At 38.8% G+C, this 20,316-nt stretch overlaps 1 pseudogene across 2 annotated transcripts; it reads right to left on the bottom strand.

Moving 5' to 3' along the window:
• Window positions 1–4,896: 4,896 nt before the first annotated feature.
• On the bottom strand, window positions 4,897–7,430 carry LOC148040128 (putative polyamine transporter At1g31830 pseudogene; annotated as a pseudogene). Of its 2 annotated transcripts, none has more exons than XR_015694334.1 (3): window positions 7,073–7,430; window positions 6,720–6,989; window positions 4,897–6,458 (listed from the first exon to the last, which is right to left on the bottom strand). The product of XR_015694334.1 is annotated as a putative polyamine transporter At1g31830 pseudogene, transcript variant X2 (transcript). The 2 variants fall into 2 exon arrangements; XR_015694333.1 differs by having other exon boundaries at window positions 6,720–6,899.
• Window positions 7,431–20,316: the final 12,886 nt, after the last annotated feature.

Genomic DNA, 20,316 nt, shown 5'->3' with positions numbered 1-20,316 from the left:
TCTCTTCTTCTCTTCCCTTCTCTCCTCTTGCGCACGCGGCTATGGAGGATGGAGCTTGGAGGTGGAGGAGGCTTGAGGATGCTTGAGCTAGCATCTAGGATCGTGGAGCTACCGGTGTGTGGGAGAGAGGAGGCAACTCATATCGGCACTAAGGTGAGCTCACTACACTCGTAGGATCGACGACGTGTTGGCTAGGTGAGAGATAGCCATTAGAGCTTGCTTGGAACGCTTGAAACAATAAGCGGTCAGTGGGTCTTAGCGGTTGAGCGAAAGCTCCCACATTTTGGTTCCGTTGCCTACGGTGGTCTGCACCTTCACAATGACCTCAATGCAATGGCCATAAATTTTAGACCATAGCTCCAATTAGGAAGGATTTTGATTCAAACCAGAGGGAATGAAACCCTCTTCAAAAGGAGATATAATGTTCACTCTCGAGTGTAATAGAGAATTTTCTACAATTGGATCTTTGTGATTGTCCCTAATTGACTGTGACTAAAAAAAACTGTCTGTCCATTTATCCAAATGCAATGTATGGATGGCTCATAGGCTAAGGGACCTAAGCATCATCATAAATAGCATCTTGGGCATATTGAGCATAATCCCAAGCACATTTACATGTCCATTTTCTCTATCATCACTGCATAATTAGGTCTTCATATCACACATCTCCTTTGACTGCATACATCTAAAGTGTCATACATGGGTACCATAAGCACTGAAAGGGTGTCCAAAATGGGATATTTCATCGGGAGTGGCGGTGACCATAGGAATATACATGCACCTGCATACAAGTATCAGGCTCCAAATAACCGGGAGGTGGGCGAATTTCCCCTCGGGCCGGGTTATGTATCCCTTTAGGATCTTAAGTGGTAAGGGAGAGTAGCCTCTCTTTTGGCTTACCACCTCGCCTGGCATTGACCTTTTTCCTTAGCCAAAGTCTATATGGCAAACATTTTTTTAAGCAATCAGTATAAGATGCATTAGAAAGGAAACATTTCACCATTTCATGAAATGCAAAATGCAAGAATGAACAAGGGCTTAGGTAGAGCTTACCTTGGCAATACAATGACTCATTGGATGCTACTTACCCTTTTTACAAAGGCTTATTACTCACTTGGGATTAATCCAAAGAATATAAGATCAAGGAAGAGTTAATATCAACAAAAGCAATTAATTTAGGGTTAATCATAATGCATTGGGAAGCAAATGGGGCATTGATTTCAGTGGATATTGAACTAATCGAGTATATGCAACCATAATCTCTCCAACAAAAGGAATTAAGCTCAACAAGTGGATTAAGATAAGAGATTAACATATCTCTTTAGTGTTTGGGAAAGATAGATGAAGCATGATCTACCATGATACCAATTTCTCCATAAAGCAATCCCGATTGATTAGAGCACTCCAATGGATGAAGCCTTCAAGCATTCGATGCTTCCACTGATAATGGGGGCTCCCATGCTTGTACCCGAGCTTAACCTTCAATAATGGAAAGCTTCAAAGGGATCTTTTATGGCTACCTACAAGAAATCCCTACATACTGAGCTCCATGTCTTCAATTCGAGTAAGAGGATAAAAGGGAGGTTGAAGGATCTCTTAAGGAATGAGCTTCTAGGGGTTGTGGGTTGATTGGAGAGCTTGGTTAATGGTTGTCTCAAACAGTGTATAGTAGGGTGTCTCACCAAGAAGGAAGGCTAGCAAGAGGGGGATAAGAGGAGGTTAAGTTTGCCAAGGGAGAAAGGTATTTCATGCTCCAAGGACTCCACTTGCACCTGATCCAGATAGAAAAGAGCAAGGACTGAGGAGGAGGCATAAAGCATCTCAATGCAAAATGTGCCGCATTTTGCAAGTTGATGTCTGTTTGGGCGAGATCCATCAAGCAAATGAGATACTACTATCCATGTCGCACTATAGACTAGGCACAAGGATGCTTGGCAAGTGGAAAATCACTCCAAGAAGCTTATGGGGCAACTGAAGGTTGATTGTAGCAGGAGAAAGAGGTTTGGAAACAGTCCACCATGGGAGCTTGAGGGAAAAAGCTTGTCGGGAAATAGAGATAAGCCTAAAGCAAAAAGTAACTATGATTTTACCCTCCTTTTAAACTCCTAAACCTCCAACTTGCCTCGAAACCCCTAAAATTTGCATAAAAATAAGTGACGACCTGCTAAGTTAGCCATTTTGCCTCTAGATATGTCTGAGTCTCCAGCCATAGCTCATACTTGCTCCAAAAGGTTGAAACTAACTGTCGTCCTTCCTGTTGTACCTATACATGTGACCTAAGTAACTAGGTTTTCAAATTTGAAAAGGAAACTAGAGGAGAAAGTGAAAAGAAAAAAAGAACCAAAGCGTGATGCTCTGATACCACTTATAATGAATGAAGCTGAGACAAGAGAGGAGAATGAGCTGCAGAGAAAGAAAGAGAAAAGGAAGAAGAAAAAGAAAAACTATAAGAGAAGAGAGAAAGATAGGGAAGAAGGGAGAAAGGAGGAAGCTATCAAAGCTGAAGATGAAGGCCAAGAGTATCTTCTTGATAATAACTAAATGCCCTAAATTGGGTTTCACAAGCATACTCGAAGGTGTTTTAAGTATCAATCAACAATATCATTAGCTTATCTTTAAGAACATGCATGCTCAATTATTAGTTTTCCCATAGATCCTTTTGAAAACTTAAGGCATTTCTACCCTAAGTATGAGTTTTAATAAAGAGATTCTCCTAAAGAAACAAACCTTAGGATCTTATGGTTTGCAAAGGATCTTGAATCTCAACTTGAAGTCCATCTTTATGGTCTCAAAGATTATAAGTCTCTCTTATGATATGATCAAGGAAACATATTGACTTAACTCTAGTCTTAATTCCAATAAGCTTGATCCCTTATCATGATCCTTTAAAGAAGCATATTATTTAAGCATAACTCATCACTTAGACCCAATTACTAATGACTTTTCTATTCATTAATCACTCTTTACATGAATCAAATACTTTTTCAAACCCTCAACTCAACACGTCAAGGCTTCAATATGTTTTTGCTACTACACATACAATTCCATTTAATACTTTAAGATACAAGGTTTCAAGGCACTTGAAAAGCTTGTGTAGCAATCAAGATTGTTGATTGTCATATTGATTCTATGTCTTTTACGTGAAGTACTCATCTTGGATGCCATTACACAACCTTTTTACTCATGGTCCTTTCCAACCTTCATGATGCTCTTGCATTCCTTTAGTATTTCACAGCTACAAACAACTTCGATGGGCAATTCTTCAAATATTGGTAACTGCCCTTCAAATGATGGTAGTGACTGAAAGGCAATTGACACCCCCTTTTTCTTCTATGATGAGACAACGTCTGACAAAGAAGAGTGAAAGTCTCTTCTATTCTCATCCTTCTCTCTCTTCCCCCCCTCCCTCTCTCTCTCAATTCAATGGTTAAGACAAATAAATAAAAATGATGATAACTTTCTTCCAAAAGCCTTTAGCCCATTAGGCTAATGCTATTATCTAGCCTTGGTCAACCTTAATTTTTCTATCCCTCTAAGCATGAGTTTCCTTGGTCAAACTACCATTAATCTATCTGTATTAGCCTTGTTTTGATCATCAAAAGCTAGTGGTGAGTGGTGATACCTTGCAATGATTAGTCCATGATCTATTTGAATGGTGTCAACTCAATAATCAATCTACAATGACTTGCAATGATTAGTCCATGATCTATTCGTTGATGTCAATGGCATCAACTCAATAATCAATCTACAATGACTTGGCAATGACAACAATGTAATGCAACTCCAATTTGAGGTTTCATCCCCCCCTCCATAAGCACAAATTCACACACAAAGGGCAATGGGGATATTACAAATAAGTCATGTTTGTACTCAAGACAATCAAAATTCAATTTCCAAGAGAAGTTGAAATATGAAACACTCGCAAAGCCAAATTGTTACTTGAAGTGTTTAAAGTTGTGATTTCCTATAATGTTTGTAAATAATGTGCTTGACAACAGAAGTTGATACATCACTACAAACATTACTAATTGTGCATGCAGACTCCTCATCTTAATGTGTGCGACTTTAAACTCTAGTTGAAATAAATTTCGATAGAATCTTAGAAGCTCACCAAAATGGACACTTATATTCTTGGCCTTTTATGGGCTAGACACTTGGCTTTGGGTCATGTAACTTTCTATGCTTGCTTAGAGAAATCCTAATTTTGAAGATAGCACCTAGACATTCCTAATAAGAACCTCTTACCCCTACTTTGGGATTCAATCCAAAGGTATACAGAGTAGAAATTTACCTATTCTATTCTTGCTCCTATCCACATCACTAAAAATGAAATCCTTCTATAAGAATTGTGACTACTTTTTCCAACCCATCTTAAGGGATTTGATGACTTCATATCCAATACCTCTTGCCTGATAATAGTGCAATTATACAGCAAAACAGTAACCTAGAGCAACTTGATCACCTCTCTCAGCACTCTAGTGATTTGTGTGGACACTAATCTTTCATAGACCTTGCAACTAGCCTAGCACCTGGCTGTAGTCTCAAGTGACATGCTGCAACTCCTCATATAGCTTTCACAAACTTAGGGTCGTCATTGCAAAAAGGTGCTTAAATGCTTGATGCGAGGAGATATTTTGAAAACCACAAGCATCAGCATCTTAAGAAGATATGGCATAGTCAGTAATGTCACAGTATTACAATCTAGTGAGAACAATACTATGAAGATAAAACTCATCTCCATTGATAGATTTTTGTCATAGCTGGTGCTGCACTCCATCACCAACACCATGCTCTTGTTTCCAAGACCAAAAGATCTCAAATTTTGCAGCACATACAGCAGCGTAATGAAGATCAGGATATCCATATTAACTATACGTGGCATTTAGAGCCTTATCATAAAGAAGCTCTTTAATGAGCAAACTCTTATTCTTGAAGCAATGCTGACTCCTCTTCGCTTTTACAAGTTTCTGGGGATTGGACATTATCAAAACTTGCTTCAAATATTTGAGTGTCAGAAAACCTCAACCAGGTTCTCTTCCTTGCCAAGTTCAAAAACACATAAAGAAAGAGACCAATAACTGTGGTCACACAAGCAACTAGAAAGACTTTCAGTGAGGACAGAGTTAGTACAAATATAAGTAAGACACAAGGGAAAAAACACATTGCGATGGCCCCTGCCAAGCCGAATGGCACTCGGAAAGGGCGAGGGAGTGAAGGCTGCTTGATCCTAAGACATATGAAAGCAGCAAACTCTAAAAGCATTCCAAAGCTATAAAGAGCATTTGCAGCTTGGATGACCTCTTCAAATGACATGAAAGAGAGGAGGAGGGCACCACATGCAGAAAGAAGAATACCGATGGTTGGAGTACCATAACTTGATCGGTAAGATAGCATGAATGGCAAGGTTCCCATATCTGCCATGCCCAGTACTTGAAAAGAACTGCTGCTCATCTGTGCAGCAAACAAGCCTGCACATGACAAAGTAGCCCCTAATTCCATCCACCACTGTAGCCATTGGCCACCAAGCCTTCTTGCGAGAACTGCAAAGTACCCATCTTCCCAATCAGCTATCACCACATCAAATGCGCCAGTTCCTGCAAGAAGAGGTATAAGGTAACAGCAGCCCACCAAAACCCCTGCGCCCAAGAGTGCCTTTGGAAAGGCTGTCTGCGGCTTTTCTACTTCTCCTGCCATAGTACTGGCATTATCCCAGAAATTGAGGTTCCAAAACAGTGTGTTCAGGTATTGTCTCCAATCAACAGCCTTTAGGTCAACACCCAACCATCTAGCAGGTACCAGCCTTGGTAATGCCAGCCCTGCCATCAGAATAAATGGCAGGAAACAGAACACACCAAGTATAACAGCTGACCATCCGACGATGGTCAGACCTCTGTAGTTCAAGTACGTCAACAGACCTGTGAAAATGACTATTCCAAAAACTCGTGGCAGTCCTAAGCCTACTAAAGGTATGATTGATTGCAGATAGTCAAGGTACAGGATAGGGTATGTGGCATTATTGATAACACCACTCACCCATTTCCACCATCCCTGAAGGAACCCCCAAAAGGGGCCAAACGCAGCTGATGTCCAGAGAACATAGCCACCATTTTCAGGGTACGATGTTGCCATCTCAGCTGTGATCAAAGCCTCTGGAATACTCCATATGAATGGGAAGACGATGAAACCAAGGATGGCTAGAAGAGGCCCTGCAGCTCGAACTGATTCCTCTGTACCAATGGGGCCTCCTGAAACCTCATAATAGATCAAAAAAATCAGGGGGAGGATGGTGAGCTTTTTGGGTGCAGCATAGCTGCTTTCTGATACTTTATCCTGCGACTCTGTGCCCGTGGCCTTCCTGCCAGGAGATCCTATGTCATCCATAATGTTCCACTGCCTTTGTTCTCACACTGGAATCAGCCTCAAAACTGCGATTCTGAAATAGAGTCCTCCATTGTTCTCTGATTCATCACCCATTTTCCCAGAATTCAGATTTCATCACCGTTTTCATGATGATTCAGATAACCAAAGACAGACAAAAACATATCCACATGTATGACTTCATTCACAGTTTTCCTGTGATCCACCACTGATTATTAATCAGATAGCTATAGCCACAGACAGAGAAAACATCTCCAGTTTTGTTACTTCATGCACCGTTTTCCTTATTATCCCACCACTTTTCTGATGATTCAGATAGCCAAAGAAAGAGAAAACAGCACCTCAAACACCCACAAAGGTATGCTTTGGCTCTGACAAGGAGACTCTGATGGGTACCCTTTGATTGAATGCTGATCCACCACTTTCCTGATGATTCATCAGGCAGCCATACCCAGAGGCACAGAAAACATCTCCAGCTTTAGTACTTCATGCACCGTCTTCCTTATCTCCCCACCACTTTTCTGATGGTTCAGATAGCCACAGACACAGAAAACAGCTCCTGAAATTGCTTGTGGAGCATAATTTCGTATAACAACACGAGTATGCTTCGGCTGTGAGAACAAGACACTAATGGATACCCCATGATTGAAATGCATCCATGTCTAGGAAAAGTGAGAATCGAGACAGAACTTACACAGGAAATTCACCCATCCAAGCAAATGATTTTGGCCTGCTTCTCCTTCACTCGATTTGGGCTGTTTCTCCTTCACTCGATTTGGGCTGCCTAAACCAGCAGCATCTGCATGCAAGCATAGGTCTTAATTTACCAGATCTGTGAGGAATCCAGGCAGCAAGCATCTCCAGAGTCGAGCGTGTGGTCTGTAGTTAAGTGGGAAATATGACACCATAATCGAAACTGATGTAGAATAAAATGACGATGCACGAGCTTTTAAAGATATTGGAAGGCGCTGGTTCAGCTTTATTAATGTTTGTCGATAATCTATGATGGTCATTCATCGATCGTTTAATCGTTCATAGATAGTCTGTAGTTCAAAAGGATTGATAAATGTTTGCGGATAGTATCTAGTTCATGTTCGTTCGTCCATAGTTCATCGGATTGATTCATCATATTGATTAATGTACTCTCAATTGATTAATTGTTGATAGTCTTGATTGTTAATTGTGTCAATTTCGTCAATAGTCTTGATTGTTCATGCCTATGTTCAATCCGGAATTGTTGATAGTCTTGATTAATGTTTGCAATATTTGTATATAACTCAAAAATGTAAGTTGATAAGAACTGTATCTTAAAAAATACTCAACAACTATTACTTAGTACTTATTGTATTAGCTTTAAAAATATAATTTCATAAGAACAATATCTTAGTTATTTGATTAGTTAGTAACTCAATTAGTTAGTAGTTAATTAATTCAACTACTATTATTTTAGTTATTCAATAGTTTATTAGTTTGTTAAATTGAGTAGCAATTCGATAAGTAGGCAATTAGCTGGTTAGTAGTATTTCAATTATTCAAGTACTATTAGTATGATTATAGTTGGATGAATTTGATTATTTAGTAATTTAGAAGTTTGTTAAATTTAGAAATTCAATTATTTAGTAGTCTAAAGTTTAGTAGTACTTAGTTAAATTTAGCAATTCAACTATTTAGTAATGTAATAGCTGGTTAGGTTAATGAATTTGATTAGTTTTGTAAATCGGGATTACTATTAGTAATTACTATTAAATCATTAAAATTAAATCGATTTGTTAATTTTTATTATTTAATTAATTTGATTAATTTTGTACTTTATAATTGCTATTTGATTAGTTAATTAGTTTTACTTTGATTAGTTCGTTAGTTAATTAGCTTTTAGTATTCAATTACTTGTTTGTAGTATATGAACTAGTTAATTGAATCAATTTGATTAGATTAAATCAATTAGTTAAAACAATTAATTTCATTAGATTAATTTATGTAATTTGATTAATAAGTCGTTCAATAGTAGATTTGTAGTTAGAAACTTAATATAAATATACATATGCTTACTAATACTTTTAGTAATTATATTGTTATTATTTTCTAGCATTAAACTAATACTTTTTTTTACTAAGAATTAATGCAACTTGCTCATTTGCTTCTATCTAATCATTGTATGCTTCAGTTTAGCAATTGTCATGCATATAATCTTTGTCAAGGTTAAACTCTACCTCCTTCCCCCTTTTTCTTATCGTCGACGATAAAGAAAAGTAAAGAAAAGTAAAGAAAAGTCCACACCTTCTCAAAAGATGGGAAAATGATACCTTTCCCCATAATTATAAAATAACAAAGCAATCTATGCCAACTCTTCGACATGCTCACTTTTACAAAGCTATAAGTTCAATCCCAATCAAAGCATGTTTTATTTTTTGAAGTCAAACATAGAAAACACCACATCTGAGACTTTGATCAAGCAAATTTTTTATTTTCCATTTTATGTTTTGCAAGGTGCTCTTGATCAACAAAATATGCCAAGTTGTACAACAAGTTTCTAACCAAATCTAATTATTTCCAAAAACTCATAATTATTGTCCATATGATGCATACTTTAAAAGAGGTGATGTTTCATTTTGTTAAGTTATAGTTGAAGACATTTTCTCATTTTTTCAAGCATATAATTTAAGATGTAAGAGTCCACTCAATCATGGAATCGTACTATTCTAATGCATAGATGTACATTTTTATGTTAATAGGATACACTACAGTACTGGACTCCATGCAGATGCCAAATCATAGGACCTCATTAAGGTCTTCTAGGAAAATGAAAACTATGACTTCTAGAAAAATATCACAAAAACCATACGTTACAAGTCAATATGATATTCTCAAATTTGAGTTATCTTGGGTAATAGAATGTACAAGCATCATTGGTGCACTAATAATATGTTCAACTTGTGGGTTAGTCATGTTGCATCATCAAACTACTGCCTCACAAACAAGTAATAGATATACAAAACAAATGTATGTTTTGACAACTTTGTCAAGCACTATCCTCATTCTTGCATGCCAACAACACACGATTGACATCATAGTGGACAAATGTGTACCATATCGTGCAAACAAAGGCCGGAACAAACACATAGTAGCCCTATGGCAGACTACAAAGAAAGGATTTTGTATGATGAACCATTGAAAGGGAGCGACGGATCGAAGATTGGACTTGAGAGCTATGGCGGGAGAGCAAGAGCAAGAAAGGGAGAGACTAGAAATAGGAACTCTAACAGTCACAATGTGTGATCGAGCCTTCTTTTATTCAAATTGTCATTAAAAGAATAAAGAATAAAGTGACAGTGACGGGCGCCCGCCACCTGCAGTGTGCAGTGGTGATCTATTTATGACATGCACAACTGTACTAACTGCCTCAACCCAAAAGCTATGTGGTAGGCCTGCATGGCGAAGCATACTACGTACACGCTCCTGGATGGTTCTATTCATCCACTTAGCCAAACCATTCTGGGGGGGGTGTAGGGGGCGGTCAACTAATGCTTAATACCCCTCTCATCACATAACTACTCAAAAGCACGTGAGACATACTCACCCCCATTATCTATCCTTAGGCATTTTAGCCTATACCCAGACTGGTTCTCAACCAATGCAAGCCATCTCTGAAACATAGCCAAGACATCGGATTTCAGCTTAATGGGATAAGCCCAAACTTTCCGTGAAAAATCATCTATGAACGTAACAAAATACTTTGCACCACCCATAGACTGACAAGGCATGGGCCCACAGACATCCGAATGTACGAATGCCAAGGGCTCACTCATGCGTGGCCTACCAGACTTCTTATGCGTAGACCTAGTCTGCCTGGCATAAAGACAATGCTCACATGAATCAAAACATGCATAATCAAGGGGCGGTAAGTACTGCAAACCAAAAAGCATTTTCATTCCCTTCAAAGACATATGGCCCAAACGGGCATGCCAAAGAGATACATGTGGGATAGAACCCACAAACAAAACATGATCAAGGGAAGAAGCTGATACAATCAAGGGGTAGAGACTGCCAGCCTTGGCACCTCTCGCAATCACAAGTCTGCCACGAGTGATCTTCCATGCAGAGTCTCCAAAACATACATGATATCCTGCGTCATCAAGCTGTCCAGCTGACATGAGACCGCGTGTCAAAGCAGGTACATGACGTACATCGTGCATAAAAAAATTGCTGCCAGAAGGAAACTGTAGCCTAACATCACCAATGCCCACAATATCAAGAGAGTTGTCATCACCCAAGCGCACAGAACCCGAAACAGTACGGCATGAATGAAACCACTCTCGGCAAGGTGTCACATGAAAGGACGCACCTGAGTCCAAGAGCCAACACTGTGCATACATAGAGTGTATCTCTGTCATCCGCAAAGCACTAGAAGAAGCTACTACGATATAATCATCATCATCAACATTCTCAGGCTGCATAACATTGATCTCTTCAATTTTAACACTGGAATTTGCAGGTACTATGCTGCGATCAGAAGACTTATCCTGCACTTTGTCTTTCCCCTTATCTTTGCACCTTTCATTATGCAATTCATGGCATTGTGGCCTAATATGGCCCTTTTTTCCACAATGGTAACAAGTAACATCTGCATTCCTGCCACGGGATTTGGTACGTGACTTCCCACGAGACTTGGACCAAGAGTTTTGAGAATCCCATCCACGGCCACTACCACTGCCATGCTTTCCATATCCATCATTCCTATCTCTAACTGTCATAGCATGAGACACACGAGAGGCATCCAAATTCTTACGGTTAACCTCTTCCTGCAGAAGAGCACTCTCAATATCAGATAATTTCAAGGTAGCAGTAGAGGCACATAATGCAGTACGGAATACATCCCATGACTCATTAAGAGTACCAAGCAAGAAAAAAGGAGTGACATCCTCTGCAAAAGTGATGTCCTGTGAAGTCAAGTTCTTGAGTATAGCATGGAACTGGCTCAAGTGAGCAGACATAGTCACATTCTCCTTCATGCGCAGATCCATAAGCTGCTTCAGCCAATATATCTGACTCGTTGGACTTTTCTTGTCATAGAGATTTTTTATCTTTTTCCATAAGTGCCATGCACTTTGTTCTTCCTCAAAGACATTATAGTGCACTTGTTCTCTGAGAGACAATACAATAGTGGACTTGCATAACTCATCAAGCTCAAGCCATTCCTCATCTGGCATAGTTGCAAGTGGATGCCCGCTTAACCTCAAAGGTTTGATCTGCGATTTCTGTACCAACAACTGTCAAATCTGGCTCTTCCAATAAGAGCAATTTGTACCATCAAGCTTAGTGATGTTGAAAATAGCATGATCAGTGGACAAACTCGCCATAATGCAAGCTGGAAGACTGTAGACAGTTCAAAACTGCTTGTTGTTTACTGCAGAAAATGACCAAAAAATCACCAAAATCGAGGAAAAATGACGAAGAAAGTGGAACCAAAGTTGCTGCCTACCAAGTACTAGTGAAAGTACATCATTTCAGAGTGTTTCAGCATGAAAAATCCATGTCAGTCCATACATATATGCTTGCTGTAATAAATTTCAGATTTCAGTAAAAGAGAGCTAACAGTGTCAAAATCGGATCCCAAGGCAATCAGATACTGCCAAGACCAAAGCCGACATCATGCGGGCATAGCATAAGCATATGACGGTCGATAAGCATGAATCCAACACCCAAGTATGTCATACAAACATCTGCCAGTGAGTAGGCACACCCCTCAGGCAACGGGGCAAAGTGTTCCTGCCACTACCAAAACTGAGATACGGATCCAAAACTGAGACTTAGCTCATAAGCATACAGTGAAACAAGACATATGATGTATCATCCCAAAAGGTAAGAAGTCCCAAAGTCTCAAGTGTCTGTAACTGCTCAATAGCATGTAACGGCTCAATGCATAAAAGTACCACCTACTCAATGTCTGATAAGCATTCAAGAATGCTTCCACTGGCACAAAAGCCATATATATGAGCTCAAGAGCTCAAGCTAAGGCAAGACACAGTGCCAATGACATAAGTCCAAGACAATACATCAATAGTACATTCTGAACATGTAGGCGGTAGAGCATTCGTATGTAGCATCCATAAGCATGTAAGACATCAAGTACATCCCAAGATACAACTCTGGCAAGCCAATAAATAGCTCAAGTAAGCTCTGAGAATCCAAGGTCAAGCCAAGACCGAGCTCCAGTAGCAATAGGCTCCAAACAATGTAACTAGCATGTAGTAATGGCATAGGCTAAGCATGTCAAGACCGGTCAGACATAAGCAACATACATGCCATAAGTACATCCAAGACGGAGCATCCAAATGCTTTGCAAAGTGAGCTCAAGCTCAACCAATGATCCTGAATCAAAACCAAGCTCTATGTCGAGCCCCAAGTGTCAATACATCACCATATATGCCCGAAACATAGCCCTAAAAGCATAGGCATAAGTATACATGAGTAAAATGACTTCAGCCCAACTATGTGATTTACTGTTCAATACTGAGAATTTCAGCACCAAAATTAGCTCCAAATGGTTTCCAAACAATAGGCATACATTCCCCTAACATCCGGGCATCAAACGGGACCAACTGAGCATCAAATGACAATGCCAAACAAACTGTAGCATCAAATGTTAGTGTAACACTATCATAAACTGCCTGTGGACTGTTATGACAGTCCCAAAACAGTGTTAAATCAGTCCAAATGCTATGCCAACATATCAACCATCAAAACCAAGCATCAAAGCATGTTCATATGCCTGAAATGGAGCCTTTCCAAGTGCCAATGGAGGGGGAGAGCTGTTGTTGTGACTGTCAATGCTGAAGACACATATGGGAGGGCTGTGTGATTCTACCAACTATAAATGTGGGTCCTGGGGCTGCAAAAAAATGGTGGCCAAGCTTCGAAGGGGTCCGGTTAAAGCCAAGGAAGGCCTCAAACAAGCTCCAACAAGTCTTGTTCAAAGGCAAGTGAGATATGAAGCAAGGAAGCTTCAATGGTGGCTACCCCAATCTTGTTTACAGCCTGTGAGACCTGAGAACTGAAGTAAACCCTAAAAAAAATGATCAAATACCTCTGATGTAATGCCTTGAAGGTGCCCAACAATGCCGAGAAGGTGCTCGGGAAGCCGAGGAGTGATGGGAGATCGAAAGAGTCGGATATGGCTGCCGGGAAGGAGACCCAACGCAAGTAGGGAGTCGATGGGATGCTAAGAATGCCACGAACCAAGCTCAAGAGTCGGAAAGCAAAACTCTAATACCAGTTGAAAGGGAGCGACGGATCGAAGGTTGGACTCGAGAGCTATGGCAGGAGAGCAAGAGCAAGAAAGAGAGAGACTAGAAATGGGAACTCCAATAGTCACAATGTGTGACCGGGCCTTCCTTTATTCAAACTGTCACTAAAAGAATAAAGAATAAAGTGACGATGACGGGCGCCCGCCACCTGCAGTGTGCAACAGTGGCGGTGACTGTCATTGTAGTAATACACGGGCGGCTAGGCAGAGGCGCCTTTACCCCCAACAACCATTACAAGTATAGCTTCTAGGCATAATTGACATCTCCATCTCACTCTCTAAAACGACAACCACAATTGCAAATAGAACGTTTGATCAACAATCAATTCTTGACAACCCTTTGGTCCCTTGGAATGATGCATTGCTTGCTCATCCATCCATCATCTGCCATGGCTAATGTATTCGCATTTAATATGATGCATAATCCAATTATCCAAAAATACATCAGAATAACAAAACATCCATATCCAAAGATTAATTCTATGTGCCCTCACTAAGTAATCAATTGAAAGGATTGTAGAAATGCACCGTAAAAGATCCCCTTCAACCCAATGTTAGAAATAGAAAATAAAGTAGGATATACTTTGCTCAACAACATTGTCGAGCCCAAAGCATTTCAAAGGGCCGATCAACATGAGTTTGTATGCATCATCCTTTGAGACAATAACCGTCTCTACAAAGGACAACAACGTTCAAAAGCGGACACCTTACCTACAATAGGCTTATCCTACTCAAATATCACCTTGAAGAATGCACTACTCCTATTCCTCTTTCCACTTGGATGTGATACATATGATGGTAATATGTATCTTAGTGAATATATTTAGATGCACACATCAACACTATTCTCTGTCTATATGTTGCACAAGCCTTACATCCTAATCTTATACCAACTAAAATAAGCTCTATTAATTGCAAATAGCAGAAGTAGTACTTGCTTGTAAAGAGGCATCGACAGCTACTAGTGAGCAAACAAGAACATTTCCAAGGAGAAAGTGGTCAGCATCTATTGCGCTAAACATTCTTGCATTAATACCAGGGTCCCCTTCTTGGCACCAGCGTAACTTGAAGGACGTTATCACAATGGTGGACGTCTGGGGCATGCCTCACTTTTTCTTACGTTCACTACAAATGAGGTGACTAGTACAAGGTGGATTGAGATCAACACATTGGAAACCATTTCAAAGTAGTTCAATCTAAAATTCTCATGGAAAGATTGCCATGTTGAGTATTCTATCCTATTTCACACCAAGTTCCACCTATTTTTCAATCAACCTATCATTGGGAGAGCCACTTGTGTAGGACACGTCTAACATTATGTGATCAAGTATAAGATTCAACACAAGGGATCATTGCATATATATTCCATCCTATGGTTGCACAATGCAAACGAAAGGTAGAGTCAAAGTGGAAGTACGCAAGCAGAAGCAAGAGCTATGGCAATTCAAGCTTGAAAGGATACAAAGACACAATATGTGGGAACTCCAACAGTCACAATGTGTGACATGCCTTCCCTTATTCTATGTCACTAAAAGAATAAAGAATAAAGTGACAGTGATGAGTACCCACCACCTGCAATGTACAGATATGCAGGTCTATGTAGAAGTAAATGTAGGCAACTAGACACGAGTGGCCTTTAGCCCCCAACAACCTCCCACTTAAAGTTGAATGTGCCTTAGTGAGAAATAAAATAAAAAGAGAAAATAACAACAGATACGAGCAAAAGGCTGAGAACAAATGAGCCACAAATTGCAATCAAAAGAGTGTCAAAACACTATTTGCTCTCCAAAAGAATGCTCAAAACAATAATTATAACATTTCTATAACAACTATAGTAACATGTGTCAATCCAACTTGGGCAAATAGATAAGATAGCAAGCTCCTACCACTAGGGATATCCAGGTAGCAAGTCGGATATATGGAATGCAACTAGTAGTGAATAGGCATAAACCCCAGTACCAAAGATTGTCATGAACTCAAAGTGTGAGTAAACCATACATCCCATAAGCATATACATTATGTATGTAAAATATCTCGAGATCAATTGCAGAGATATGCCAAATGCACAATGTATTGAGCAAAGAGAAATGATACCTAGTACATAGCCAATATGCATGTATACACTACTAAACAAATTGTTAATAGAGGTAAGTACCAGTGTCCAAATCATATGAAATCAAATTAGCCCACAAGTGAGAGTAATTGCATCAAGTAGTATACATGAGAGCATAGACATAAATCAAGTAAGTTCCACTATCTCAAAGAACCAAGCTCTGCCTAGTAAATACAAGCATCTCCCATTGAAAGTGAATCCCAAATGATAAGTGATCAAACCAAGCTCAATGCACATACATCAAAGCATCCAAGAAGCCCAAGCATATCAAAGAAACATCTGGGAGCATAAGTATCTAATGAATCTTCAATCCCCATAAGTGAGTATCATTGAAGCTCAAAGCAATTGACCAAAGCCCAAGTACATCAAAGGTAGCTCAAAGGCAGTCTTAAAGCATATCATAAGCACATCCGAGCATGCAGATCAATGCTAAACATCACTATAACCAAGTAGCATACACAAAGAATGTGTAGACATAATAGGCATAAACTTTTATTGTGAAATAGCTTACTATCTGTACTATTACCACAATGAAGAAACCTACTAATGCTAAGCTATGAAAGCCCAAATGTGCCCCCAAAGCGCCTTAATACACCCTCCAAGCATTTGGACAACAATACATAAGCATATGAGCACCAATATAAGCATAAGTGAGCTCCAAACATTGAAGGCCAATCATCCCAAACCTGTATACAACAAATCTACTCTAGATGATAGTAATAACAGAGGTCAGGGAGCTCCAAAATGATATCCAAAGGCAAGTATCCAATGCTAGGGAGCTATCCAATGATTACCAAGTTTTCTTGAAGCACTTGAGAGCTCAAATAAGTGTTTTAGATGATGCAATAGATCAAGATAGGGGGTTGAATATCAAGCACAACTAGCATGTTTATTGTTGGGCTCAATGCTAATGCCTTTGCATTTAATAAGGCACTTGGAGAGCTCCAAACAATCCTTGGGAAGCCCCTAAAATAGGCCGTGACAAGTTGAGAACAAGCTAGAAAAGTGAAACTTAGAGCATACTTTGAAGGAAGGAAAGAATGCCTACCACACAAACAACGAATGGAGTTTTGTCACAAGCTAAAGCCATTAATGAAGAAGCTTCTCAAATGGTAGGCTCTGAGAGAGACATACAATATGTGGGAACTCCAATTGTCACAATGTGTCACATGCCTTCCCTTATTCTATTTGTGACTAAAAAAATAAAGAATAAAGTGGCAGTGATGGGCACCCGACACCTGCAATGTATAGGTGTGTGGGTCAGTATACAAGTAAATGTAGGCAGCTAAGCACATGTAGCCTTTAACCCCTGATAGTAGACATTGACAATACAACAAAAATGAGATTTGCACATATATTTCATTGAATGATGATTGATGCAGTTTGACATAAAAACTAAGAGCCCTCATCTTGGTAAAACAACTTCATAAGTATCATGGCACCTACTATATAACTAGTACTAGTGGCTATGAAAAATGCACTTACAAATTTCCATTTACTGCACACAATAATTCAGATCAACAATAGAACTTAAAACCCAATAGTACATCTACCACCATCCTAGAGATGAGCACTACAATACTGTGCCACATCACCCAACATTACTAGTCTTGTGGGGGGCCCACATGAACATTCAATGCATCTCATTGACCTATACTATGCCTAACCATCATGATTAGACAACTTGGCATTCTATAAGTACCACAAAAACTACAACATCACCAAACATAGATCTGGAATCAAATGAGTGACCTTGGTAAATCTGCCCCACTATTATGATTAAATCATATCCACCAACTATAATGCATAGTCCCCAACTACAAAGTCCATGCTTATAAATTCCTAGTTCAATAGCAAAATAACCAAAGAGTGAAGTTCTTCAATCATCTTAACTTTCCTTTCCTTGCCTCTTGATAAGCTAGGCATTAGGTCACATAGCGTAATATATCTTATTTCATTTCTAGACAATAATAACTATTTTGCAAGATGTTAAGAGTCCTTCTACATATTAAGATATTCACTAGAGGACTATCATGTGCTTCTCACAAGACATTGGCCTAAACTTCCTAATGCTTAAGCCATCTAATATAGTATTATCCTTTCTTGCATGTATTTGATTTGAAAACCAAAGCCTTGCAATATCCCAATCCATCTTACTCGCCTCATGTTTTGATCTGAAGATCCACTTAAGACTTTTATGGTCTCTCACTAGAGTAGACTTCCTTTCCAACAAATAATCTCTCCATAACTTCAAGACATGATGCAGTGTAATTAGTTCCAAGTCATTCATGGTATAATTGGATTCACAAGCTATTGTTCAATATGGTTAATTGGTAGGTAGCATTGTAGGCAAATTCCACGAGAGGTAGATGCTTGCTTCAGCTTCTCAATTCTCTCCCACAATAGGCTCTTAGGATATCTTCAATGATTGGGTTTTCCCTCTCAATTTGACCATTGGTCTCTAGTGATAGGAAGTAAAATATAGTTGAGTTTCGATGGCTTAAAACAAGTAGGTCCAAAATTTAGAGGTGAATTTGGAGACTCTATTAGCAATTATACTTCTTGGTAACCAATGTAGCGTGAATATTTCCTTGATAAATATTTGAGCAATGTCAAAGGATTCATAGGTGGTTTTAAAGTGGTTTTAAATGGAATCAAGTGAGCGACCTTGGTAAATCTACCCCACTATTAAGATTGAATCATATCCACTTACTATAATGCATAGTCCAACTACAAAGTCATGATTATAGATTCCTAATTCAATACCAGAGTAATGGGTGAAGTTCTTCAATCATCTTATCTCTCCCAGCCTTGCCTCTTAACAAGGTAGGCATTAGGTCACATAGCATAATATATCTTATTTCATTTCTAGACAATAATAACTCTTTTACAGGAGATTAAGAGTCTTTTGCATATCAAGATGTTCACTGTAGTGCTATCATGTGCTTCCCACAATACATTGGCCTAAACTTCCTAGTGCTTAAACCATCTACTATACTATTATCCTTTCTTGCTTGTATTTGATTTCAAAATCAAAGCATTAGATCTATCTCAGTGAAGATCTATTTAAGACTTTATGGTTTCTCACTAGAGTTGACTTCCAACAAATAATGTCTCCATAACTACAAGACATGATGTAGTGTTAGTAGTTTCCAAGTCATTCATGGTATAGTTGGATTTACAAGGATGGTCAATCGGTAGGTAGCATTGTAGGAAAATTCCACAAGAGGCAGATGCTTGATTCACCTTCTCAATTCTCTCCCACAATATGCTCTTAGAATATCTTCAATGATTTGGTTTGATCTCTCAATTTGACCATCGGTCTATAGTGATAAGAAGTAATGAAACATAGTTGAGTTTTGATGGCTTAAATAAGTGGTTCTAGAATTTAGAGGTGAATTTGGAGACTCTATTAATTTAGTAATTATACTTCTTGGTAACCAATGTAGCATGAATATTTCCTTAATATATATTTGAGAAATGTCAAAGTATTTGTAGGTGGTTTTAACTATAAACAAGTGAGTGACCTTTGTCAATCTAACCCACTATTATGATTAAATCATATCCACCAAGTATAATGCGTAGTCCAACTAGAAAGTCCATACTTATAGATTCCTAGTTCAATAGCAAAATAACCGAAGGGTGAAGTTCTCCAATCATCTTAACTCTCCCAACCTTGCCTCTTAAGACAAGCTAGGCATTAGGTCACATATCATAATATATCTTATTTCATTTCTAGAAAATAATTACTCTTTTGTAGGGTGTTAAGAGTCTTCTACATATTAAGATGTTCACTATAGCGATGTCCTATGCTTTCCACAAGACATTGACCTAAGCTTATCATATCCACCAACAATAGTGGATATTGCAACTACAAAGTTCATGCATACAGATTCCCACTTGATTTGCAAAATATCCTAAGGGTGAAGTTCTCCAAGCATCTTAACTCTCTCATCCTTGACTCTTGACAAGCTAGGCATTGGGTCACATAGCATAATATATCTCATTTTATTCCTAGACAATAGTAACTCTTGCGTAGGATGTTGAGTCTTTTGCATACCAAGATGTTCACAATTGTAATGTGCTTCCCACAAGAGTTTGGCCTTAACTTCCTAACTCTTTCTTATACAAATCTTGGTAGTAAGGTATCCATCACTTGTGTGATAATCCTTTATCTTGAAGTGATTCTACCATGAGTAGTTCGTACTCCTTATTGTGCTAAAAAGTTGGTGTATAAGCTCTAGGATAGGATTATCAAGACTGGATACAATCCTGAAATTTCGCACCTTAGAAATGATATTACGGAAGGCCTTCTTATTTAGCTATCTGCTATAGTATTATCCTTTCTTGGCATGTACTTGATTTCAAAATCAAAGCCTTGCAACATCTCAATCCATCTTCCTTATCTCATGTTTAGATCTATCTGGGCAAAGATCCACCTAAGACTTTTATTGTCCATCACTACATTAAACTACTCACTAAAATAACCTTAATATCTCTACAAATATAATAAGTGTTTTTA

Source organism: Lygodium microphyllum, chromosome 2 (assembly GCF_053477565.2).
Source record: "Lygodium microphyllum isolate KBCC chromosome 2, Lygodium_microphyllum_v1.1.10, whole genome shotgun sequence".
NCBI lineage: Eukaryota > Viridiplantae > Streptophyta > Polypodiopsida > Schizaeales > Lygodiaceae > Lygodium > Lygodium microphyllum.
This window is presented reverse-complemented; position numbering and strand designations above follow the sequence as displayed.